General features: G+C 45.4%; 1 protein-coding gene across 6 annotated transcripts in view; it reads left to right on the forward strand.

Annotated features, from left to right (window-relative positions):
- The window catches only part of RIMBP2 (RIMS binding protein 2), a 494,858-nt gene that overhangs the window by 161,863 nt on the left and 307,423 nt on the right, over window positions 1-25,572 (forward strand). The window lies entirely within an intron of this gene.

The following is a 25,572-nucleotide window of genomic DNA, read 5'->3' on the forward strand; positions in this document are numbered from 1 at the left end:
AAAATATATAGGTATTTTGGTTTATTGGTGGTGCATATCCACACACTGCCTCATTCTTTGTATTGCATATAAGAAATGTTGACCCATTCAAAAGAAAATTCATCCCATCCAGGGATAGAAAATGTTAGAGCCACATCAATGATTTAAACGAAGAAAAACTACTTATTTGATAGCTTCAGAGGGGTAGCTGAGCTAGTCTGTTACAGGAAAAATTTAAAAAACAACCAATAGTCTAGTAGCACCTTAAAGACTAACGAAACATGTAGATAGTATCCATGACCTTTCATGGGCACAACCCACTTCTTCAGTTGATAGGAGTGTTGGAAGTCCAGATAAGGGAAGGAGCTAAGGACCCAAGCAGCACCAGGTAAATCTTCTAGTCTATTATATATTTTAGAGTGTTTGTCTGTTTGATCAAGAACTCTTCCTAAATGGTAAGAAGTAGGATCACCAAATTCAGTAAATAGTTTCCTCTTATAAATGAAAGCAATTTGGTTGTGTCAGGAAAATAGCATGCTTGGAATAGGATTGCTTCTCATAAAACCAAACAGAAAGGAGACAATAACCAAAGCAAGCACAGTCCTCAAAATTAACATAACTAAGTGAATGCTGAAGGAGACTCAACCAAGATGACCCAGAAAAATAGGATGAACGTGGAACAGGATTGCTTCTTAATAAACCTTACAGAAAAGAGAGAAAACAAAGGAATTTGGAGTAGTGCTCATTCTGGCACAGCTAAATCAATGCTTAAGGTTTGAAAATTAGAAGAAAATATTATTGAAAATCAAAATGACTATAACTTTTTATTTTGTTAAAACATAGTGAATGAGAGGAGTTTATAGAGATGAAGAAAAAACACACTTGATAGAATTCCCATTTTTTAAAAATTACTAAGAAAAGATTAAATGGAAAAATGTTAACCCCTTTTTAAGAAATCCAAAATAAAAATTAACTTAATAAAATAGCACTATTTTTGAAAAGTACAATCATTTTAAATAAAGCATGTACATTTTCCTTAAAGACTCAAGCAATACCAGGTAAATCGGCTAGTAGCTCTATATTTTCTTCTTTTAGATTTCACTGTTTATTTACTCAAGCAAATGAATGGAATCGTAGAAACACAGAGCTGATTTAGTTAGGATTGGTCCTGGTTTGGGCAGAGAGCTGGACTCGATGACCTCCTGAGGTCTCTTCCAGCTGTAGGATTCTATGATTCTAGGATTCCATTCATTTGTTTCAGTAAATAAACAGTGGGAATCTAAAACAAGAAAATATAGAGTTTATAGCCAATACACCTGATGTTGCTCGAGTCCTTAAGGAAAATGTACATGCATAATTTAAAATGATTGTTCTTAGTGTTGAAATAGCCTATAGTATTTATTAAAGAAGAGAATTAATTAAGCGTTACCATTAAACTGAGCGAGGAAGTTACATCACACAAACTCTTTTTTTTTCCAAATATCAGTTCCAATGTAAGTCTTAATGGTGTATAGTAAATCATCTGTAAGAAATAATTAATTCTCCAGCCACTAAATGGCTTTTCCCGCGAGATAAGGATCAGATGGCATAATCTAGCTAATTATTTTGTTTTATGACTTTCAAAGAGCAAATTATAGAATAAAATTCCGGATCACTTAATACTTAAAATTCTTGGATTGCATGCCATATACCATTTAACTGGCTTAATATGCCTGATTGTACAGATAAAGGAAAACAAAGTTAGGCCCTAATCCAGCAAACTAATACACTTTCTTAATTTTACTCATGTGATTTAAAATCTTTGGAGTCAGTGAACCTACTAGTACATGAAGTTAAGTATGTTTGTAAGTCTCTACAGAATCAGGGCCCCAGAAATGTGTTGAAGTAACCCTTTGAGTTTACAGTACACTAGCAGATTTATCTAGTGAATGCGGCATGCTAAATTCTACTAGAAATCCTACATAAAATTAAACAGGTAAAACATTCACTAACTTAGGATGCTGGTATTGAGAGATTCCAGTTTTACCTCGAGATTGCTGGTTGAACCCAGGCTGTCAGTAGTGACCAAAAATTACCACCAGTGGCTGTTCAGGGGGCTATTTGAAATGAGTTTGGTTGTCTGACATGAATTTCTAGTGGACAAGAATCCACACCACAAAACCACAAACTCAGCTGAAACCAATTCACAGCAAAGTAGGTCAACTCAGCAGACTGAATGAGCCAGGAAAGTAAACTTTTGTTGCACCCTTACCCATTGACTCTGCAGGTCAAGGTAGAGATAAAATGGCGGGAGCTTGCATTGCCAGTACTTGTGCTGTCTGTTTTGCACGTGGTTTCTAAGACTATTGGCACCTTTCATAAGTAACTATAGACAGTTTCCAAGTTACGCGGTCCGCAGTTACGAACGGGGATTTTCTCGCCCCGGAGGACTGGAGCGGCGGGACGCCTGGTCCCGCCGCCCGCCTCCTCCGGGGCGAGAAAAGCTGCTCCCCGTCTCCCTGGTCTGCTGGGAGAGCCAGCAGACCAGGAAGACGGGGAGCAAAGCGGCGGAGGACCCGGGTTGGACCCGCGGCACTTCCAGCTGATCTGGAAGCGCCGCAGGTCCAGCCCGGGTCCTCTGTGGCTTTGCTCAGCATCTCCCTGGTCTGCTGGGGGAGGGGGGGAAACGCAGCTAGTGGTAGAGCAGGTGGGGCGCTGCTGGTTGGTCCCGCAGCACCGGTCCTTGGCACTACTGGACCAACCCAGCAGCACCCCAGCTGCTCTGCCCCAGGAGTCCTGATTCAGCTGCTGATGATCTGTTTCAGCAGTGGCTGAATCAGGACGCCTGGGGCAGAGCAGCTGGGGTGCTGCTGGGTTAGTCCAGTAGCGCTGAGGAGCGGCCACGCTACTGGACCAACCCAGCAGCACCCGAGCTGCTCTGCCCCAGGCGTCCCCAAGTTAGCCGGTACTGAAACTGACCAGCGGCTGACTACAGGAAGCCCGAGGCAGAGTTGCTCTGCCCCGGGCTTCCTGGAATCAGCTGCTGATCAGTTTCAGCAGCAGCTGACTTGGGGACGCCTGGGGTTCTTAAGTTGAATCTGTATGTAAGTCAGAACTGGTGTCCAGATTCAGCCGCTGTTGAAACTGATGAGTTTCAGCAGTGGCTGAATCTGGATGCCAGTTCCGACTTACATACAGATTCAACTTAAGAACAAACCTACAGTCCCTATCTTGTATGTAACCCGGGGACTGCCTGTATTTTCCCTTTAAAACAAGTCTAACTTCCAACTGAGTTTCTAGTCCACGCTGCATAAAAACTGCTGGGAAGAATTTAGGCATGGGGAAAATATAGATGATTTCATCCTTTTCTGTGGAAAGTTAACCCTTTTAACAACACTGACATTAAAATTATTAGTGAGAGATACTTCCCCCATCTTCTCCCCACCCCCATCAAAGCTCTCACTATGGTAGATTGCATCGTCCCTGCCAGTTTTCATATTGAGTCCAATTACTGATGCCACCACTTCCCAAACTCACAAACTGCCAGTTTTTCACTCAGGAAAATCTTTGGAAATATTGCAACTCACTTTTAACAATGCCTTCCTTAGGTAAGCCATATCCTTCCAATCAATCCTGACTCACCAGTTCACCATCGCTTCGCTTTTTGTAGAATGCCCACTTAAAGCAAACACAGTCCAACTTCTTTGCTTTCCAGTGTATTCCATCCTTCTAATTTCTGTAATGTGGTAGGCTAGCCCCTCATACCAGGATGCTGCTTGATCTTCTTTCCCTTCTCCAAACTATCAGAGAGTCAGAGGGAAGTACAGAGTTTGTGTGCATTGCTCTCACTGCTGGCTGGGAATGGCAGGGACAGAGGAGTAAGTGATGCAAGCTGTGTACTTTCCTCTCACCTCCTGATGGGAAGGGAGAGCAAGCATCCTGGTTTGAGGGGCTTTAGCCTCCTTGCCCCCCATTCGCCTCAAATGGGGGCATTGGCAGAAGGTGTCACATACTCTTCTAATGACTGGTGTGATACAAAACCATAGTAACTACTATTACTGTCTACTGGAGTTGTTACATTAGCTCATGTGGTAGAGGCCTGTGCTGTGGTGCTCAAGTTTGGAGTTCAAACCCTGTTGATGGTCTATGGTATGAGGGGAGAGGCAATTACATGAGCTATTTTCATCCTGTATTTTACATGCTACCAAGCATACTGTGCGTCCTTAACAAATACTAAATTATGAAAATACCAAAAGATTTTCCAATGTCAACTGGTAACCGCAAGCACTTTGGAAATGGACCATGTATTTAACATGAAACCTCCCCTTCACAATGAAACAGAGCTGTTGAGTAAGTGGAACTATTTGTAAATGTAATGTGGATGACAAACCCCACTTGAGAGCCATTAGTCTCAAACGAGAGATGGCTGGATCATAATGCGTGAGCTAAAAGACAAATGTCTCTTAGTCAATGCTATCACAGTCTTGTCACATTCTAGCTACAGGGGGGAGAGTATCACACCAAGCAGGCATGGATTATAGAAGCTCACCTCTTAATACTCAGTACCATGGGAGCAAGTCTTGCATGGCTGAACTTTGGTCATGCTTCCCTTCTCTCTGTTATTCCATAGGAATGCTTCTTATGTACCTTTTATCTGCAGTAATATTTGTGGCAAGGCTCTACACAGGCTGCTTCCCCAAAGGAGTACCAAGACTTCATTTTTGTGTGTGAGAGTTTATTTTGCTTTGGGTAAAATAAGAGCTGGCATTGTTTTTTAAGCAGCTGTTGTAAAGTGGCTCCTCCCCCCCTTCCTCCATCTTTATTCTGTACATTCATGTTCCTCTAGTCATCATTCATTCACAAACATCTTCATTTCCTGGAATCTTGCATTGGATTTTCCCTATCTTACAGATGAACCAAATGTTCCATGTATTGTCCATACCATACATTTTTACATATGGCTTACAGTAGGGAAAGCAATTGAGTTGGCAAAAACTGGGTTGCCAGTGAAGGGAGATTACACATTCAGAGTAATTCTGTATTCTGAGAGTAGCCCCATTAATATCAGTGGGTCAAATTCTGGAATAAGTATCACACAGTGGGAATAAGGGTGGTGGAAGCTGGCTTAATAGGGGGGATGGGCACCTAACTCCCATAAATGAAAGTCAAGCACCTAATGAGTGTTTGTATTATGAAAAAGCTCCTCCAAAATTTGTAGCTGATGTATGAATAGTAGTACACCATGGATTAACTTATTCTATTGTATTCAGTGAAATTTCACCAGGGATGAATTTGACCTAGTGTGTCTGATTTACCTGTTGTCTTATTTTGTTTTATTCCTTTAGGGGAGGGCTGGGGATTCTTTCTTTTTCTATAGGGGTCATTGACCCACCAAAGAAATCAGTTGGAAGCCACACACAGCCTTGGGCTGGGGGGAATGCAGAAGCTCTGAGCTTCCCCAAGGGCCTGCAATGGGGCTAGGAATGAGGGGTTCAGGGAATGAGAGGGGACTCTGGGCTGGGGCTAAAGGAGTTGGGGTGTGGGACAGGGTAGAGGGTGCAAGTTCCTCTGGATGTTTACCTCAGATGGTTTCTAGTTGGTAGCACAGAGGGACTAAGGCTCCCTGCCTGCCTGCCCTGACCCCATGCTGCTCCTGGAAGTGGCCATCATGTCCAGACCCACTAAGCACCCCTGCCCCTGACAGTGGGAAGAGACTTCCCGTTCTCCGCCCCCTCCAGGCCAATCAGGGCCTGGGGGCAAAGGGGCATGGAAAGACTCCTTGATCTGCCATAAGCGTGCAGAGCTTCAAAGTGCTGCGTGCTCCTGGTAGGGAGGAGGAAACTAATTGGCCTGGAGGCGGGGGAGTGGCAGGGCCTCTGAGGGCCAGATTAACTTGCTTGGCAGGCTGAATCCAGCCTGCAGAGGCCCTCTTGCCCACCCCCGATCTAGGGTATGCCTACTGCACCTAACTTTGCCCCTACTTTTTCATCTCTCCATATATACCTGTATCTATAGCTATATCTGCTTTAGAAATGTCTGTCTGTTGATCCATCTGTGAGCCCTGCAAGGGCTGCCAGGTGTCTAGTATTCTACCAGACAGTCCGGTTTTGGGGCCTTCTGTCCGATAAAAAAATCCAGAAAATACTGGTCATGCGCAATGTCTGGTATTTCCTGGATTTCTGGCTGGGCCCCAGATGGAAGCGGGGCACGATCAGTGCTGGGAGCCCTGGCTGCGTCTAATGCCTTGGGGAGGAGGAGAAGCCCTGTCCCTGCTCCTGAGCGTATGGTGGAGCCACAGCTGGACTCACTTGCGCTTCTCCAGACCGTGTGCGGGACTGACAGAGCTGCGGGATCTGTATGTGTCCGGGTCAGTCCCGCTGCCCCCACGACCTTTCCCGAACAGCTCCGCTGCCCCCGACCACCTCCCAGCCTCACCTGTTTCCTGCCAGCCAGTTGTTCTCCTCCTGATCTCCCCTGGCCAGCTACACTGTCCCTGACCTCCCCTTTCCTCCCCCTGCATCTCCTCCGGCCAGCCGCGCTGCCCCCTCCCCCCGCATCTCCTCCGGCCAGCCGCGCTGCCCTGAACCCCCGCCCACCAGCCCCGCTACTTGGCCCCCCCCATGTCCTCCGGCCAGCTGCGCTGCTCTGACCTCCCCCCCCCCACTCTCCGGCCAGCCGTGCTGCCCGCCCCCCTCCCAGCCAGCTCTGTCCCCACAACCAGCTGGTCCCCCTCCATCAAGTGTGTCCGGTATTTTTTCTAAACCTACCCCCGGGTTTCCTGGAATCAGCCGCTGATCTGTTTCAGCAGCGGCTGACTTGGGGACCCCTGGGGCAGAGCAGCTGGGGTCCTGCTGGGTTGGTCCCGCAGCGCCGTCCTTTGGCGCTGTGGGACCAGCCCAGCAGCACTCCAGCTGCTGTGCCCCAGGCATCCCCAAGAGCAGCTGGGGTGCTGCCAGGTTGGTCCCACAGCCCCGAGGGGCAGCGCTACGAGACCAACCCAGCAGCACCCCAGCTACTCTGCTCCCAGCTTCCCCGAGTCAGCTGCTGGTCAGTTTCAGCAGCAGCTGAATGGGGGAAGCCTGTCCGGCTGCCCCAGCACTTCCAGGTTCCTAATGGTGCCGGACCATCAGGAGTCCCAGAGCATGGATGCCGGACTAATGGAGTTTTACTGAACCCTATAGCCTTCCTTAGGTTCACAGTTGCAGACAGATTGTTCTCTTTGCTATGCAAATTCTACAGTCTGACCTCAGCGATTCTCCTGCGTCAGTGCTTCTGGAGATCTTCCAGTATAGCTGCCAAGATTTTATTGCTCTACCAAGTTGTAAATAACATCATAGTGATTCTTGCATGATAAACAAAATGAAAAGGGAGGTTATTCCATAATACAAATGGCTTCTCTTCTGCAACAACATGTGAAGGATAAGAGTACCATTTTTGTGTTACTTAAGGGTGATTGCTTGCAACCAAACCACCCTACGCTGTAACCCTTTCAGATCTGATAAACTAAACAAGGTCAGGCTTGGGTCAGTGACGGAATAGAAAACATCGGAGAAACACCTAGGAGCCACAGGGAGTGGTCTCAATGCATCAGAAAATGGCATACTTCCCTCCATGTGAGTGCACATGTGGGGGGCACTGTGCTGCTGATGCTCACATATCTTGGCAAAGGTATAGTAACCCAGTCCTGGCTATTTATAGTAATAGAATCCTAGGATTGGAAGAGATCTCAGGAGGTCACCGAGTCCAGCCCCCTGCCCAAAGCAGGACCAACCTCAATTAAATCATCCCATCCAGGGCTTTGTCAAGCCAAGACTTAAAAACCTCTAGGGACAGAGATTCTACCAGCTCCCTAGGTAACCCATTCCAGTGCTTCACCACCCTCCTCGTGAAATAATTTTTCCTCATATCCGACCTAGACCTCTCCCGCTGTAACTTGAGACCATTGCTCCTTGTTCTGCCATCTGTCACTACTGTGAACAACCTCTCTCCATCCTCTTTGGAACCCCCCTTCAAGAAGTTCAAGGCCGCTATCAAATCCCCTCTCATTCTTCTCTTCGCAGACTAAATAAGCCCAAATCCTTCAGCCCCGCCTCATAGGTCGTGTGCTCCAGCCCCCTAATCATTTTGGTTACACCCCACTGGTCCTTTTCCAATGTGTCCACATCCTTTCTACAGTGGGGGGGGGGGAGAGGGCCAGAACTGGACACAATACTCCAAATGTGGCCTTACCAGAGCCAAATAAAGGGGAGTAATCACTTTTCTAGATCGGCTGGCAATGCTCCTCCTAATGCATCCCAATATGCCATTCTTCTTGGCTGCAAGGGCACACTGTTGACTCATATCCAGTTTCTCATCCGCTATAATCCCCAGGCCCTTTTCTGCTGAGCTGCTAATTAGGCAGTCCGTCTCTAGCCTGTAACAATGCTTGGGATTCTTCCGTCCCAAGTGTAGGATTCTGCACTTGTCCTTGTTGAACCTCATCAGCTTTCTTTTGGTCCAATCCTGTAATCCAGGGGAGTCCAAACTTTTTTCAAAGAGGGCCAGATTTGATGAAGTGAACATGCATGAGGGCCGACCATTTTGCCTGACATTCTTTGAACCATTAAAATTAAATGCAAATTAACTATTTTATGCAAAGTTTATTGCAAACAGCATACTTTTCATTTCGTCACATGGGTGACAAATCTAAACAGGTGTTAAATCACTCTGCCTTTCATATCTGAAGGCCAGATGAAAAAAAAATCCAGGAAGCTGAAATATATGTCAGGAACATTGTAAAGTACATTACATATTATTGGTAATAAAGGTTGTCTGTCAACTTTTAAGTTCAAAAAATATGAACAGGAACATAACACCAAGTATACATGTTGTGTCCAAATATATTTATAACTGATTTAGACCAACTGACATTAACTGAGATTTTACAATGTATTCATCTCAATACATGTGGATTTGTTGGGGGCCTTAAAAGATAGATATTGCCAAATTACCTGTGGGGCCATATTAAACCGGAACACGGGCCGCAATTGGCCCGCGGGCCGGACTTTGGACATGCCTGCTCTAATCTGTCTAGGTCACTCTGGACCCTATACCTGTTGCAAGGGGATGTGGATTGCAACTGCTTTAAACACTAAGGAGGGGGGATCACCACATAGGAGTGTAAAGGGTTTGTTCATTCAATTAAAACTGGGAAGGGAGGGGAATCTCACTCATACACTCAACCACAGTTACAGTGCCAGGCAGGGTGATAAGGCGAGCAGAAGGCAATTCATATTGTTTGATCTTCCCAAGTTGACTCCTAAGCTGGTCCGCTGGCCAGGCGATCTGAGCAGAGGGCGTTCTGGGAGGCTCCACTTGATGGTCAAAAACCACTGTGTCTCTGTCCCTCTCTCCTTTTAAGGATCAGCCACATGCAGCCTCTGAGTCTGGGCCTCTTGGGGAATGTGCACTCCCTGCTGCGGGCCATGTGCATTGTTGTTTACTCCTGCTGTTTACCTCAGACATTCTTCTGCACAGATTGGATACTAGATTGGATACTATTGTTCTTTGGTTACTACAGTATCTCTGTGAACACGCACCACATCTCTCACTTATGTACTACTACAAGCCGGCAGTCCTTCTATTTTGTCAGTTCTATTCAGTGTCCCAAGTTAACATGCTTGACATCTTTTAAAGAGAGCAATGATGTTAGAAGAAACCAATTAGTTTCATAAGTGATTGAAGCTAGAGAACAGATATGGCATAAATAGTCTGTTGTACCTAACTGTGAACTTAACTTTTATTTTCTCTTGAAGAGTCTCTGCTGTCCTGTCAGTATCCATTTCCCCCACTTTGAGGTACTTCTCTGCCCTGGAAGCTCTGTGTCACAGCTAGTCTCTAGTCTGTTGGGAATAACTATAACACTATTCAAAGCCCATGTGTTCCCCATCTTCATCAATCAAAGAAAACATTCTTGAGCCTGTGCAATAATTCTAACCATTGATCAGGGTGGTGGGGCTCTTACCCAAGTGTCCCAAAGGCTTTTTGAGGCCACACCTGCCTGCCACATCATCATAACCTAGCAGTGAATATTTGAGATCAACCACAAAAGAACAAATTCTAACTTTAGTCTAGATAAATAGATTTGGGGGTTCCAAGGCCAGATGGGATTATTATGATCATCTAGTACAGGGGTAGGAAACCAAAAGGCCCAGGGGCTGGATATTGCCCCCAGCTTGCCTGGATCTAGCCCCTGAGGCTCAGGGCTCCCCACCCCAAGGAGCACATTAATGAAGATTTGGTTGCTTCTCACCTGTGTGTGGCCTCCTTCTCTATGGTCAGCAGCCCCCAACCCAAAAAAGGTTCCCCATCCTGATCTAGTCTGACATCCCGTGTAAAAAGAGCCACCAGGCTTCTCCTTGAATTAATTCCTGTCTGAACGAGAACATATTTTATGAAAAAAATCTTATATTGGTTTTAAAATTAGCCAGTGTTCTAGAATTCTCCAACACCTTAGTCCATTGTTGTAGTACTGAGCATTCTAGGTCTGCAGTAGGACTGTCATGCTTGTGTGTACGTATTCACATATTCACTGAGTCATTCCTTCATTTTTTGGTCAAAGAAGGGAATCTAGGTGTAAATCTGGGCCAGTTTCAGCTCAGAATATACTCTTCTCCATAAAGAGAAGGGTGGCTATAATCAGGCATCATCAAAAACAAAATACAATGGCAACGGCCCTAAAGGAGTTCAGCATATGTAGATCTCAACACTCCACCAGCATAGGCATGCTAGGGAGGTCTGTACATGATGGCTTACATTGCTCTAACTTGCAAGATACCTCCCTCCCCCCTCACTGAAGCAAGTTACAGTGACCCTGTGTTGTTCACATAGGTACTTGGTTGGCAGAAGATGCTCTTCCTTTGATAACTTCACCTCCATGAGAGGCAGAAGTTATTATTCGTGTTTAGTTTTAAAGACATTTATATTTCAATTGTACACAGCTGGCCTATCCCTTCGAACTGTGGCTTGGGCCCTTTTCTCAAGGACTCAGCTTTACTGTTTCCTCATAGAACTAATACTGGACCTCATTTGTCCCTTCCTCCTAAATTGGGGTCTGCATGGGTTTATCTAATCCCTACAGATTTTTATTCTCCCAGGCAAGTGGCCTGTAGTCATTTTGTTCTAGAGCATCATGCAGGAGCTAACCTGATTTCTGTAGTTTTCTTCACTTGATCCACAGGCTTTCTGCCAAATTCTGCCTGCTTCAGACAGTTCTCTTCCAATCTGAGTCATTTGCTGGTTTTTATAGTCAGCTGGTGCCTATCTCAGCTGTTTCAAAGAGACTGTAACTCATCCATCACAAGTGAAATTAGGCCCAAACACTTTTAAAGAGCCACCTGCTTTGTGAGACTTTTGTCTGTCATTAACCCCCATGGGGCTGTGGGCAATGATAAATGTATTTCACCAATGAGTCCCATTTCAAGAGTGTGTCCAGTATATGCCAGGGCTCTTGTACATTTCAAAGGAGGAATGTGGAACTCCGTGTACAGCCTGGGCCAGTGGGCAGTCCTCTTTACTCTGGGCTGCACATGGCAAGCCTGCTTTGAAATGCACAAGAGTACCCAGCGTGGGCTATTGTGCATTTCAAAGTCACAGAGCCCGGGTCAGCGAGGGACTCCGTGCCCTACTGACACCAGGCTTCATGCTATGCTGCATGTGGCCATGGCAGCAGCACCTCTGGCTTCCAGAGCTGGCCCTGGGCCACTGTACCTGTGGGGTCAGCCCCAGGCCACATGGCCATGGGATCTCTAGCCTCAGGGGCCGGACCAGAGCCACGTGGCCAAGGCAGTTGCACCTCTGGCCTCCAAGACTGACTCACGGCCACATGGCTTTATTAGCGGTGCCTCTGGCCTCTGTGGTCACGGTGCCTCCGGCGTCTGGGGCCAACCCTGGACTGCATGGCCACCATGGCAATGGGGCCTCCCTCCAGGGCAACTTGGACAGTATGGCTACAGCAAAATGCAGGACAATGTAGCACTTTAAAGACTAACAAGATGGTTTATTAGACGATGAGCTTTCGTGGGCCAGACCCACTTCCTCAGCTCAAATAGTGGAAGAAAATAGTCACAACCATATATACCAAAGGATACAATTAAAAAAATGAACAAATATGAAAAGGACAAATCACATTGCAGAACAGGAGGGGAATGCGGTGGGGGGGGGGGAAAGGAAGGAAGGTAAGTGTCTGTGAATTGATGATATTAGAGGTGGGGCGAGTGGGATGTTTGTGAGCTAATGGTATTACAGGTGATAATTGGGGAAGCTATCTTGGTAATGGGTAAGACAGTTTGAGTGTTTGTTCATTCCTTCTCGGAGAGTGTCGAATTTTAACATGAATGACAGTTCAGAGGATTCCCCTCCCCCCCCCCCGCATCTCCCTCCTGTTGTGAAATGTGATTTGTCCTTTTCATATGTGTTCATTTTTTTAATTGTATCCTTTGGTATGTATGGTTGTGACAATTTTCTTCCACTATTTGATCTGAGGAAGTGGGTCTGGCCCACGAAAGCTCATCACCTATTAAACCATCTTGTTAGTCTTTAAAGTGCTACATTGTCCTGCATTTTGCTTCAGCTACCCCAGACTAACACGGCTACATTTCTATCAGTATGGCTACAGCCATTGTTGCAAGGGGCAAATGAAGCCAGGTAAAGTTCTCCCTCATGCCCACGCACTTCTCTGCCCCCCCCCACGAAGAATCGGCACCCCCAGCTTGCTCCAACACCCTCCCTTGTCCTTGCACCCTCTCTCCTGGCCCCACACTGCACCTTCCCTTATTCTTGCTCCCTCCACCTGGCCAGACACCATACTCACAGCCTGCTTATACACTGCAGTTCCCTCCCAGAAGCTGTACCCCATCCCTATCTTACTTGCTGGCAGCTTTGTCTCGCACACTGTACCCCTCATTTTTATCCTTTCCCCAGAGCCTAAGGAGGTCCATAAAATCCACTAACTCCAGAACCCTAGGAAATAGGGTTACCAGATGGCTTCAAAAAAATACTGGACACACTTGATCTCAGATTGGGGGGAACCAGTTGGGAGGGAAGCGGTGCTGGCTGGAAGGAGGTCGGGAAGAGCAGGGCTGGCTGGGGCAGATCCAGGGTCAGGAGGGGGAGGGGGGAGAACTAACCAGTGGGAAGCAGGGCTGGTCAGGAAGGGATGGGGAGGAGCAGAGCTGGCCAGGGGAGAACCGGCCAGCGGGGAGCAGGGCTGACCCAGGTGCACGCAGATCCCGGGGTGCTGCCCGTCCTGCATACGGTCCCGGTAGAATACACGGGCGAGTCTGGCCCCAGAGATTCCATCTCACCCTGGCCCTACCCCCCTCCTCTATTGCATTGTTGCATACGCCTGACTGATAGACACGCTCACGCAGTGTGAGCATGTCTGCCAGCCAGGCAGTATGCAACTACATGCTGCTACTCAGCATAATAAAACTAACTTAATCATAAAATACCAGACATTTATATGTCCAGTATTTCCTCAATTTGTTTCCTAGACAGAAAGCTCAAATACAGGACTGTCCAGTCCAAAACCAGACACCTGGAAATCCAACTAGGAAAAGTAAATCTGGTCTATGGGAAGCCCTGAACCTCAGTCCTCAGGGGCACCAGAGGAGTGAGGTGTCTCAGTTGGGTCCACATCAGTGAGCATTGTGGGGTTTGGAGGAATTTTTTTGATTCGCGCTTGTGTGGCCCCAACTGATTTTTTGTGGGTCAGTGACCCCTGACCCAAAAAGGGTTCCCCTCCCCTGCCATAAATAAAGAAAACATTCAAACCTTTTGTGTTGGACATAATATTACTTTATTTAAAATGAAGTTTGATAAATTTACATGAGAAAGTTAAAGCACTAAATCTGTTTCATAATTTAAATTAAACTATTCTCACTAGCTGCAGCTAGTTCAGAAAATAAGGTCTCCATACCCAGCAGAGTAGTTCTCAATCCTGCCCCTTCCGCCTGAGGCCCTGCCACTTCTGGGTCAGCCCACAGCCACTTCCAAAATTTCTGAAGTGGCCCGCTTCCAAAATTATTGCCCACCCCTGCCCTATTGATTCTCTCCACCCCATCATGAAGAGGAGATAGGCACCAACACTTTACCCAGAGTTTCAGTTGATGGGACAAGGAAATAAAAATCCTTGACCACAAGGTATTTGTAATGCAGAGAGAGTAATATTTCTAGGCATAAGCAAGAGATCCCCAAATGCTTAATTTAAGTAAAGGACATAGAGACACAGTATATAGCTACTATTACTTTTTGGAGTCTAAGGCAACTCATTTATATGGGTGTATCTAGACTACGCTGCATGGTTGAAAAAGGATATGCAAAGTTCACGGGAATTTGCATATCTTCTCCCAATCGCACTTTCAAAAGCAGAACTTTCTAAAGTGAAAGTAATTAAGGCTGTTTTTTTCAGCGAGCCCCCCGCCCTTTGTCGAAAAGCCGTGTAAACCTCCTTTTTTAAGAAAGAGTGGCTTTTTGACAAAGGGGGTGGCTCACCGAAAAAAACCCACATCTTAATTACTTTCACTTTCAAAAGCTTTGCTTTCGAAAGTGCAATTGGAAGAAAATATGCAAATTTCCATGAAATTTGCATATCCTCTTTCGACTGTTTGGTGTAGTCTATATACACCCTATTTATGTTATCTGCTCTAACCTTTTCTTTTTCTTAGTTAATAAATTTTTAGTTAGTATTACAGGTCTTAAGTTGGAAATCTTAGTTGTCGTGGATTGAGTGACTGGTCCTTGGGACTGACAGTAATCTAAATAATGCTGTGATTTTTGATGTGTCACAAAAACAAGCTTGCAGAGGTAGCAGGATAGAACAGAGTATCCAAAGGGGTGGTCTGTGACTCCATGTTAAGGCTGTTGTAATGCTTGTAGAGTTCACAATTGATACATGGCTGCTGAAACCTAAGAGCCACTCTACACTAAAATGCTGCATTGACACAACAGTACTGATGCAACTGTGCTGCTCTAGTGCTTAAGTGAAGATGTTCCTACACCAATGGCTGAGAGCTCTCCTACTGGTATAATTAATCCATCATCCCAAGAGCACGAAGCTATGTCCTGTTGATAGGAGAGCTTCAATCTCATCAACACAGAATAGTCCACACAGGCATATAACTATCTCACAGATGTTGATTCCTCACACCCCAGTGTGGCATAGTTTTACCAACATAAGATTGTAATGTTGACCTGACCTCACACAAAATACACACCCAATATGCTTCTTTAGGTTGATATTCATGGTCATGAGCCTGAGGCTTTTCAGGCTGGGGACCAAATGGCTAAGTAGCAGTTTTGCAGAAAAGGACGAGGGTATTACAATCGATGAGAAGCTGGATATGAATCAACGTTGTGCCCTTGTAGCCAAGAAGGCTAATGGCATATTAGGGTGTATTAGGAGCAGCATTGCCAGCAGATCTAGAGAAGTGATTATTTTCCTTTATTTGGCTCTGGTGAGGCCACACCTGGGCTATGTCTATATTGCATCCCTTTTTCATAAAAGGGATGCAAATTAGACGTATCGCAATTGCTAATGAAGTGGGGATTTAAATCTCCCCCACTTCATTAGCATAAAAATTGCTGCCGCTTTTTTTCGGCACAGAGCTTTGCCAGAAAAAAGCGCCAGTCTAGTCGCGGATCTTTCGGAAAATAAAACCTTTTCTGAAATGTCCCTTATCTCTCTTAAAATAAGGGATAAGCCATTTTTATGCTAATGAAGCGGGAGAGATTTTCTTTTACGAAAAAGGCATGCAATATAGATGTAACCCTGGAGTATTGTGTCCAGTTCTGGGCCCCCCACTATAGAAAAGATGTGGACGCATTGGAGAGGGTAAGCAGAAGGCGACCAAAATGATTAGGGGGCTGGAGCACATGACCTATGAGGAGAGACTGAGGGATTGGATTTGTTTAGGGGGGATTTGATAGTAGTCTTCAATTTTCTGAAGGGAGGTTCCAAGAGGATGGAGAGAAGCTACTCACAGTAGTGATAGGTGGCAGAACAAGGAGCAATGGTTTCAAGTTACAGTGGGAGAGGTCTAGGTTGGACATTAGCAAAAAGTATTTCACTAGGAGGGTGGTGAAATACTGGAATGGGTTACCTAGGTAGGTGATGGAATCTCTATCCCTAGATGTTTTTAAGTATCAGCTTGACAATGCCCTGGCTAGGTTGATGTAGTTGGGATTGGTCCTGCTTTGGGCAGGGGGCTGGAGCTGATGATCTCCTGAGGTCTCTTCCAGCTCTATGATTATACTATAATAGTATTTCATAGAATTAGTCAATCATACTACTTATGACTAGGATGATAAGCTTCCTGACCACCTGATCAGGACAGCAATACTGACCACGATATGCTAAGGGACATCAGAGAGGCTATCAAAATAAAAATTTCAATAATAGCGGGGGATTTCAACTATCCCCATATTCACTGGGTACACATCACCTCAGGACGGGAGGTAGAGATAAAATTTCATGATACCTTAAATGACTGCTTCTTGGAGCAGCTGTTTCTGGAACCCACAAGGAGAAAGGCAATTCTCGATTTAGTCCTAAGTGGAGCAAAGGATCTAGTCCAAGAAGTAAATATATCTGGACCACTGGAAATAATGACCATAATGTACTAAAATTTAACATGCCTGTGGTGGGAAAAACACCTCAGCAGCCCAACACTGTGAAATTTAATTTCAGAAAGGGGAACTACGCAAAAATGAACTTAGCTAAACAGAAATTAAAAGGTACAGTGACAAAAGTAAAATCCCTGCAAACTGCATAAAAACTTTTTAAAGACACCATAATAGAGACCAAACTTAAACGTATACCCCAAATTAAAAAACACAGTGAGAGACCCAAAAAGTGTTGACATGGCTTAACAACCAAGTAAAAGAAACAGTGGAAGTCAAATCTACCGAGGAAAACAAAAAGGAGCATAAACTAAGTGTAAAACTATCAAAAAGGAGTTTGAAGAACAGCTAGCCAAAAATTCAAAAAGTAATACCAACATGTTTTTTTAAATACATCAGAAACAGAAACCAGCTAAACAACTAATAGGGCCTCTAGATGATTGAGATGCTAAAGGAACACTCAAAGGGGTACATCTAAACTATGTTCTATTTTCGAAAGAGGATCTGATTTTTGAAAGCAGATCTTTCAAAAGTGAAAGTAGTCTGGATGTGTTTGAAAAGACACCTTTTCAAAAACACCTTTTCAAAAAAAGAAAAAAAAAACTATGTAAACCTCATTTTTTAAAGAAGAACAGGTTTTTTTCGAAAAAGGGTTTTTTTCCTGAAAAAAACCCTCATCCAGACTACTTTCACTTTCAAAAGATCTGCTTTCAAAAGTGAGATCAGAAGAGGATATGCGAATTTTGAAAATAGAACATAGTCTAGACATAGGCAAAGAAGATCAAGTCATTGTGGAGAAGCTTAATGAATTCTTTGCTTCAGTCTTCATGGCTGAGCCATTCTTTTTAGGTGACAAATCTGAGGAATTGTCCCAGATTGAGGTGTCATTAGAGGACGTTTTGCAACAAATTGATAAGCTTAACAGTAACAAGTCACCGGGACCAGATGCAGTCATCCAATAGTTATGAAAGAGCTCAAATGTGAAATCATGGAATTATCCTTTAAATCAGCTTCTGTACCTAATGATTGGAAGATAGCTAATAGGACGCCAATATTTAAAAAGGGCTCTAGAGGTGATCCTGGCAATTACAGATTGGTAAGTCTAACATCAGTACTGGGCAATAGCTGAGACTATATTAAAGAATAAAATTGTCAGTCACATAAATGAACATGATTTATTGGGGGGAGTCAACATGGCATCAAAGAGGGGGAAGGAGTACTTCAAAGAGGCAGTGCTGCATAGCTGTGAAACTTGCTGGGACTTGCTCCGGAGGCCGGAGGTGCTGTGGCAGTGGTACCTCCAGGACCAGTTCTGGGCCGCAGCGCCTCTGGCTTTCAGAGTGGCCTGTGGATACGAGATCGCCATGCCTCTAAGGCCAGCTCCCGGTTGCATGGCCATGGTAGCGGTGCCTCCGGGGCCAACTCTGGACCACATGGCTGTGGCACTGTTGAGGAGCCTCAGCTCCAGCGCTGCCTCCTCTCCAGCAGCTGCATGAGAGGAAGAGAGGCGGGGCTGAGCTGCTTTCCCTGCAGCACACATGCCAGAGATTGGGTATGCCCATTAGTGTGCAGGGTCTGGAACTGTCTCACAGGCTGGATTCAGCCCGCTGAGAGGCTTTTGCACATCCCTGTAATAGGGTGTTTTTCTGTTGGTGTTTCACAATGACTCATTTGATTTCAGTGGGCCTTCCTGTATGCACAAAGAGAATTTATATTAATTAATGCTTCTTTCTTGTTTTAGTTACATGGTTGCTGAGGTTGACAATGCATACACTCATAATAACTTTATACCATGTGCTACAGATGTTATGAGATCAATGCATGCAGCATTCTAAAATCATTTCATAAAGTCAAAATACTAAACACAGTCTTATCAACTTAACATCTGTTTTAACAATGCTCACACACAGAAAAGCCAGACTGATTTCCAGTTATGTATTTGTCAGTTTTGCGAGGCCTAGAGCCTTTGGCATGAGCTGGCACTAGGGTACTGTATAAACCTTGCCCTCAGGACAGCAGACACTTAGTAATTATGCAATTAACTTGATACCAGTGAGTAGTCCAAACTGAAGTCATTAGGATACTCACATGACATATTTGTTGACACCCTGAGTATTTGCAGATAATACGTTCAGTGTCTGCCTCTGAGACTGCAAAGGACAGGTATCATATAAAATATATTGTAAAAAGAGACTACTAGTGCCTTTAAAAAGGAACATTAGTGAAACTTTATATCTCCACACAGGGTTACTTGTCCCAAAGAATATCCTTGTTTAAAGGCTGTGTTACTGTTAGGAAGACTGTGTTCTTTCTCCGAATACATTAAGGTGCCTGCTTTATGCTAAACACATCCCATATGGAGGTTGAGTTACTGTCCTATTCAGCTGACACAAAGCACAGCTTAGGAAACCCATCAATAAATAAACAACATTACACTTCTAGGCCAGGTCTAACATAGAAATGGAAGGCTGTGTGGGGCCACTTTCCAGCATGTGTCCCAGAAATCCAGCATTGTTGATGTCATTATAATTGGGATGGCACTAAAGAGGGAATCCCATGTTGTGTGAGTACAGACATTTAAAGGCACCAGGAAAGAGAATGTCCATTGCTAATGATTTGGTTATATGTACATGGATCAGCAATATATACTAGTCTGTGCAATTATAAACCACCATATAGCCTCACATTTTTATATGTATTAGAATTGCTTTTGTGCCACTGGTTACCTTACATGTTTCTTTTGGTTGGTTGGTTCCTTATTAGAGGTATATTGTGGGGTGTGAAGAATTCCTGTTGTTGTCTTGTAATGATCAGGTATATAATATCCTGCTATGTTGACCCCTTTGCAGGTAACAGCTTGGTTTTTTTTTTTAATAATGGAGATTGCCTATCTCCTAGAACTGGAAGGGACCCTGAAAGGTCATCAAGTCCAGCCCCCTGCCTTCACAGCAGGACTAAGTACCATACCTGACAAATTTTTGCCCCAAATGGCCTCTGCAAGGATTGAATTTACAATCGCTATCGCTCCCTCCCTCCCTCCCTAATCCTAATTGTTCATATACTATGTGACAAAAGAGACCCCAGTTAAAAGATACCTAGAAAATTCAGCTTTGTTGAAAAAGATGCCTTAAAAGCTTTGATAGAACTATTCACTTGTACTTGCCAGACACTGAAACAAATAATGCTGTCTTCTAGATATCAACTACAGATTTCACCTCCCAAAACTGACAGTCTCTAGTCCGGCAATATTTGTGGTCCAGCCGTGGATGTTCCTGGATCAGAGAGTCCAGTAGTCTAGTGGCAGGAGGGCTATACAAAAGCAGGGCCGGGATGAAACAACAGGACATGTTAGGGCTGGCGGCAACCCTAAGCAACCTGCAGCAGTGGGGCAGGAGCTAGCAGCAGCGCCTGTAGCCAGTGACACTGAGACTGAGTCCAGAGCAGTACCCACAGTGCAGGACTGGGTAGGTGCCAGCCTGTAGGAGTGCAGGGGCTGGAGCCAGAGCCCCAGGATCAGAACTTGTGGGCTGCCACAGGACAGGAGTTCAAACTCTTGGCTGCTCATTGACTCCCAGCAGTCTATGGAAGCATGGGTCGGGGCCAGGACCAGAACCCACAGGCTGAGCCAGAGCTGGAATCAGAGTCCTTGACAGCCCTTGGGAGTCCATGGCAGTGGGACTAGGACCAGAGCCAGCCCATGGCAGCAGGATCAGGGCCTGAGCTGGCAGCAGTCCCTGGCAGCCCATGGGGGTGGGCTGTGGTAGGTCTTGCAGCAGCACGGTGTGGGGCCGGAGCCAAAGCCTGCGGCAACCTGTGATAGAGAGGGCCAGAGCAGCTGCAGTAGGGCTGACTGGGGCTAGAAGAAGTGAGGGGGTCCCCAAAGCTGGCAGCACCAAGGGCAAAGAGCTGAGGGGCTGTTGCAGGGGACCTTCCCTTGGACTGGAAAATTCCCTGATTCAGGACTGGTAAGGTCCCAAGGGTGCCAGACCAGAGATGTCCAACCTGTATTCTATGCTGTTTAATACTATGGGGTGTTGGTCAGACACATCATAGGTGAGGATGAAACACTGATTTATTTTAAAGTGCTTTAAAATTCACATTCATAGTTAAATTGGTCTGGAAAATGCCAGTAGAGGAACCAGGGACAAGTTAGCAGTTCAGATCTTCAGTTTATGAAAAACTAATAAGACATAGGGTGTGCTCTTATTCCTACAAATTTTTATTCCTATCAATTTCAAAATACCTAGTGACTTCAGGAGGATCAGATCATGATCTAATATTAGTCTGAGCTTACAAAGCCTTATAACTGATGAAAAAGTAATTTAAATCAACCTTTGATATGTTTCCAGTTGACGACGTGCAGCAACATAAAGTTTACTGAAATGCCAGAGATAAAAAGGTCAGCCAACCTGCTCAGGTCTTCAGATTAGTGAGGCTTTTTATTTAGCTGAGGCAAGATTCATGTAACAACAAAGGATTCAGTAAATGGAGATCTGAAATATTTAAATTATTTACAACTGTAACTTCCCTGAATGGAAGATAATTAGTTTAATATTACAAAAGTAGTGCTTATTCAAGATAAATGGCGATTAATTTAATATTGACATTGATTTTTAAATGTATATGTATACATTATATTTATTTTAAAACTTATTATTATTTCTATTACCATACTTGTTAGGGACCTCAATCCAGGATCAGGGCCCTCTTTGACTAAGCTCTGTATAAATGTAGTAGGAAAACTCCCAGAAAATTGGAAGAACACTCAGCTATAGTGAAACATGAATGACTGTGCACTTTTGCATATGTTGTGTTTAATTCATAGCAATGAGAAAATAAAACTCACTAAACTGTATTATTTCTACAGTTGCAACCTGTTAGTTAAAATATGTACCTAGTAGTACTCTCCCATAGACACTTCCACTGGTATATTACCATACATGAGTGGTAATGTGTGACACTTGTTTTAATTCATTAGGACAGACTTGTGAATAAGCATGAATCTACTGGCTGAGGGGCAGATTTAGCCAGTGGGACTACTGCCAGTCTTAAAGTTGCACATATGTTTAAGCACCTTGCCAAATGGAGGCCTTTGAGAGGAATTAGCCTTCCTGATATTTGGGTTTTTCCCCCCACACAAATTAAGCTTATGTTGCTATCCTGCCCTTGTATGGAAATTTCTTTGACTCTTTCACCTGGCTTAAGGATTCTCTGTAGCTTTTGTAATTATAGGTTTTTCTTCCTTCTCCCTTCCCTCTTAACCTAACTTAGGGTCTGATCAGCTCTAGTTGAAGTCAGTGGAATAACTGTCACTGACTTCAGTGGCAGTTAGTTCAGGCCTATATAGTCATTGATGTGCCATTAAGAGTATACTCTCCATATATGTATGTTACCAAATATATAAATATCCCGTGCTTCATTTGCATATTCACATTATGGCACTATTTCAAAATAGCGCTATTTCAAAATAACAGATGCCGTTAAGATCTCATATGAGGAATAAGGGTTATTTTGAGAGAAGGGTTTTCTCTCGAAATAACTGCGTCTTAACAGCATCTGTTATTTTGAAATAGCGCTATTTCAAAATAGCACCATAATGTGAATATGCAAATGAAGCATAGGATATTTAAATCCCAGCTTCATTTGCAGTTTCAAATGTCTTCATTTGCATCCCTCTCTCAAAAGAGGGTGCAAGTGCAGACATACCCTATGGGCCTTACAGTGGCACAGTTCTGTTACAGAGATGCAGCTGCAGCAGCATCTCCTGTGTAGCCACACTATGCTGGGCAGGAGAGAGCTCTCCCACTGGCATAATAAAATCATCCCCAAAGAACAGCAGTAGCTATGTAAGAAAGAAACACTCTCCCACTGACATGGTGCTGCCCACACTAGAGATATAAAATCCCATTTTATTAGTTCACCCGTTAAACATTAAGCCTAACCCATGGCACACTAGAGTCAGGCCCACTGAGGACAAGGGCTACTCAGGCTGAACTGGAGTATGGGCTTGGAGCAGACCCCAAGCAGTGAGTAGGGAGCTGCTTCAGCCTCCACTTGTTAACCATTAGCATCCCTAGCCCACACAAGTACTTTTGTTGGTGAAACTAAGTTGATCAGGGATGTGAAAAACACCCCTTGACTGATAAAAGTTTTGCCAATGCAAGGTGTGTCTATTGGAAATGATAAGGCTAAATGAACTTGTGGACTAAACTTCCATAGTGAAGTTTATAACAAACAGTGATTCATTTAAAATATGATAGTGCCCATGATGCAGCATTATAAATTATTTTTTCCCTCTGTTTCCTTTCACTTTCCTTTCTGATGAAGTCATAGGAAATATGTCTTCAGTTGTCATTAAAATTCCTTGACTTGACCCCTACTGGCTTTAGTCAGACCAAGTTCCGAATTGTTTCAAGGTTGTGCCTACTAAAGATAAAAGTTGTGCGCTTAGCCCTTCAGTCTGAAGCCAATGGGAGTCTTTCCTTTGATTGCATCTTTGGATTGACCACCAAAGCATTGAATTTCTGATTAGCATTTTTATGCTTATACAGGCAGTCCCCGGGTTACGTGGATCCGACTTATGTCGGATCCCTACTTACGAACGGGGTGACTCACCCCACACTAGCTGCGCCGCCCCCCCCAGCAGATGCACCGCGGCGGTCTCGCCGCCCCCCCAGCAGTGCGCCCCCCAGCAGCTAGTGCGCCGCCCGCCCAGCAGACCAGGCTTTTCTCGCTGCGGAGGACGCGGGTGGCAGGACCGCCGAGACGCGCTGCGGTCCCGCTGCCCGCATCCTCCGCGGCGAGAAAAGCCGCTCCGCGTCTCCCTGGTCTGCTGGGGGGGGCCCCCCCAGCAGACCAGGGAGATGCGGAGCAAAGCCGCGGACAACGCGGGCAGTGGGACCGCGGCGCGTCTCGGTGGTCCTGCCGCCCGCGTCTCCCTGATCTGCTGGGGGGGGGGCGCAACTAGCGCACCCCTCCCCCCCCCAGCAGACCAGGCTTTTCTCGCCGCAGAGGATGCGGGTGGCGGGACTGCCGAGACGCGCCGCGGTCCCGCCGCCCCCGTCCTCCGTGGCGAGAAAAGCCTGGTCTGCTGGGGGGGGCGCAGCTAGTACGCCCCCTCCCCCAGCAGACCAGGCTTTTCTCGCCGCTGGTCAGTTTCAGCAGCGGCTGAATCAGGATGCTTGGGGTAGAGCAGCTGGGGGGCTGCCAGGTTGGTCCCACAGGTGCGGCGCTACTTGACCAATCCAACAGCACCCCAGCTGCTCTGCCCCAGGTGTGTCCGATTCAGCCGCTGCTGGTCAGTTTCAACAGCGACTGAATCTGGACACCTGGGACAGAGCAGCTGGGGCGCTGTCGGGGTGGTCCCCGCAGCGCCGCATGTCGGCGCTACAGGAACCAACCTGGCAGCACCCGAGCTGCTCTACCCCAGGTGTTCCCAAGTCAGCTGCTGCTGAAACTGATCAGCAGCTGATTCCAGGAAGCCCGGGGCAAAGCAGCTCTGCCTTGGGCTTCCTGTAGTCAGCCGCTGGTCAGTTTCAGCAGCGGCTGAATCGGGGACACCTGGGGTACAATATGTACCAGTTCCGACTTACATACAAATTTAACTTAAGAACAAACCTACAGTCCCTATATTGTATGTAACCCAGGGACTGCCTGTAAAAGATATTTTGATTGTTCGCAAGAAAGGAAGATGCTCAGAAAAGAGGCAAGCATTCTGACTAAAGTTTGTATCTAATCAAATCCGCAAACTGAGCACGCAGAGAAATTCACCCCTCATATCTTATTCTAATGGCTAAAGTTTGGCCCTCTTACAGACTGTGGTGCCTGAGTATTTGTTCAGATAGGCACTCTCTCAGGCCTAGGATTCCAGTTGTGAGTAGCAGTATGTGATGTAAGAACTAAAGAGCCTTTGCTAAATTAGTTTCTACTGGGATGGTGGAAAATGAGTTGAAGTGGTGCATAAAACCAATGCACGTTTTATTTTTGCATACCCACTGATATAAATTATTAGAAGATTCATCTGGCATTGCTTAGGTCCTTCAGGAAGGCGTCCGGCAGTATGGGGAGTGAAGGAGTCAGGGCAGGGACTTGAGGATGTAGGAGGCTCAGGATAGGAGGCTGAGAGTGTTGAGGTATAAAGGAGTCAGGGCAGGAAGTTAGGGGGTCGGAGCTGGGAGCTTTTGTGTGGCTCCTGGCTGGGGATGGGGGGATATAGGAGTCAGGACAGATGGGAGGGGATATTCAGGGCAGGGGATGAGGGCAGGCAGGGTCAGTACTTCCAGATCACTGGCTGCTTCCCTGGGCCAGGCCAGGATGGGTGAGTGTGCTTGCTTGCTGCCCCCTCTGGTCATTCTGCAGTATAATTGTCCACGCTATGACAGCCCTTCCTTTCAGTTTGATGAGAAGCAATTGTGTTCCATGCACATTCCATTGTACTGCCCCAACGAAACCCTGATCTAGCTTTAAGTTATGATAAGAGGAAGCTGCATATCAAATGTGGTGGTCCTAGCTCCTACCATTTACAAGTATTTCTTGAAAAAACAGACTCACAGACAGACATGCACAAATATATTGTAGATGAGATAAATTCCAGAGGATTGTTGAAGACCTATTAGATTACTTTAGCATTTAATGTGTATGGTATTTTTATTAACCACTTGTAAACCACTTATGGAGAGACATTCTGTTAAAAACATTGTGTGCATCAGTGGCCACTGTCAGAAGACTGGATAATGGGCTAGATGGACCTTTGATCTGACCCACTATGGTCATTCTTATGTTCTTAATGGCTTCCATCCAGGGGTATGTTTATCCCTGGAGCCCACAGGGAATACATAAACTCATCTAGATACAGTATCTGCCTAGTTTTACAACAGGCTACATAAAAAGAACTTGCAAATCAGTACAAACAAAATTTTATATGGACAGGATGAGAAAGTAAGCAATTTGTCAGTA

This window comes from Pelodiscus sinensis, chromosome Z (assembly GCF_052426305.1).
Source record: "Pelodiscus sinensis isolate ZL-2025 chromosome Z, ASM5242630v1, whole genome shotgun sequence".
Classification (NCBI taxonomy): domain Eukaryota; kingdom Metazoa; phylum Chordata; order Testudines; family Trionychidae; genus Pelodiscus; species Pelodiscus sinensis.